We start from the raw sequence: 2,034 nt of genomic DNA, 5'->3' as shown, positions 1-2,034 counted from the left end.
AGGAAAGGCTGTTAAGTAAGACGTGATAGTGCCCTGGCCAATAAGTCATTAAGCAGAAATTAAAAGCAGAAAACTTCCCAGTACCTTCTATCTAACTTGTACTAACCTCTTAAAGGCAGAGTTGGTTGTGTTTGGAGCTGAGGATAAAAGGCAGGCCCAGGGAGAAGGTTCTGATTTTTTTTTTTTTTTTTTTTTTTTAAGGCATTTGACTCTTTTATTTTCCTTCACTTGCTACTTGAGTGGTCACACTAACCAATTCTAGTTACATACTTTCCTGCTATGGACTCTGGAAAAAACAGTTGCAAAGAAACAGAAAACTAACATTCTTAAACATATATAAGGAATCAAGTGTTTCTTAAAACTATAATCTGGGAGTCCTATTTTTGCCTTCTGTATAGTAAGCATGTCATTCTACTCACTATTATACCAGAATACATCTTCACCTTTCAAACTGAATTATGTTCATGAAGTAAAAACAAGAATTGTGCACTCTATTGAATATTTTTGCGTTTGCTTATTGCAATATTAGTTAAAACACCAGTTTATAATTTTTTTATACTTTCAGTAGTTAAATGCATGATTCTTTTAATTGGACTGAAGTTTCAAGTCAACACTTCACTGGAGAAAATGTACAAAACTCTAGCACTAATTTCTGAAACGAAGGATTGAGGTTCCTCTTTCCAACTTCTTTCAGTCCATCACTACTCCACATGTTCCTGCTCTGGTCCTGGAATTAGCCACCGAATACTCTCAGTTTGAATGGTAGCATACATAATAAAACTAATTAAAAAGAATAAGGAAAATATAAGCAACCAGTCCACACTTATTATCAAAGTGCTGGGAAGAGGGCCTATTTGGTCGGCTTGAGTTACCACCACATTCTTCTTGGCTTCTATACCTGTCTGATTATAAATAAGATTTTCAGTGTTTCCAATGTTCGATCTGTATGATTAAATCTAGCCATTGGTTTAGCTCCTTGAAATAACAAAATATTAGGAATGGCTACAGTGCCATACCTGGTAGAAAGGCTGTGACATATTTAAAATTTTCAGAGTGAAATTTTCTAATCCCGTAATGTTTCTCTACTCACAGTTCACTTTTGGGGATTTCAGACTTTCAGTGCTATTGTAGTCTTCTGTCTGGGCTGTGTAGGATTCCGCCACTTCTGGCTCAGTGTAATTCTCCTCTTCTCTATCAGGGAAGTGTGCTCCAGCACTATTCGGAGAGAAAAGGCTCTCTCGGAGGTTGCACTTTGAGTCCTCCGCTCCTCCAGTGCTACAGGTGCTGCCACTAGGCTCTGAACTCACTTTGTCCTCAGCTTCCCCAGGAATCGCAGACAGCAACACCCTGTGTTCGCCTTGGGTATCCAGCCCTGGCACCACATCAGCCTTTTCTGCTGCCCTGTCCTGGTCCATCCAGTCATGTGGGAACTCCTCCTCACCCAGGTACACAGCCCCTACCTGGAGATGGTGAGCTGGCTGCTCCTCCGACCATAAGTGACCACTGTCCTCTACAACCTTGGCGCCGCAGACAGGAAGCCCCAGCACCCACAGCAGTACTTGGAGCCACATGACGTGGAGCCGCTTGACGTGGAGCCGTAGTCGACCAGCAGGCGGGACCACCGCCCAGGCCGAAAGGCAACTGGCGCAGGGCTACAGCGAGTGGTGCTGCCAGCCCAAGGAAGGCTGGGGGAGGAGATCGTGGGAGCGTGGGAGCGTGGGAGCCTGGGAGCGTGGGAGCGTGGGATCATGGGAGCGTGGGTGCGTCCCTGTGCCGCCGTCTTAACACCTGGCAGCTGTGGCAAGCGCCATCTTGGAGTCCCAGGGAGAAGGTTCTGTCAGCGAAGGAGGAGAGTAGAAGAGGCTGGCTTTAGAATCATCCTGTGTCCTGCACTCGTGAGGGCGTAGCCCCTAGCCCCTTTAATCTGACAACAGCTGCGGTGTCTGAGGATGGTAGGCTGCCAAACTCCTGGCAACAGGTTTTCATTTGTTATCTTACTTGAATTTATTATTTTTTTAAGTTCTGAGGTATATG

The 2,034-nt window shown here is 44.9% G+C and overlaps 1 pseudogene; it reads right to left on the bottom strand.

Annotated features, from left to right (window-relative positions):
• Positions 1-200: 200 nt before the first annotated feature.
• Positions 201-1,714, bottom strand: LOC116528150 (annotated as a pseudogene).
• Between the last annotated feature and the right edge of the window lie 320 nt (positions 1,715-2,034).

Source organism: Sapajus apella, unplaced genomic scaffold (genome assembly GCF_009761245.1).
Source record: "Sapajus apella isolate SASKATOON/1434 unplaced genomic scaffold, GSC_monkey_1.0 scaffold57, whole genome shotgun sequence".
NCBI classification, from domain to species: domain Eukaryota; kingdom Metazoa; phylum Chordata; class Mammalia; order Primates; family Cebidae; genus Sapajus; species Sapajus apella.
Note: the sequence above shows the minus strand (reverse complement) of the source record. Positions and strands in the feature narration are given on the sequence as shown.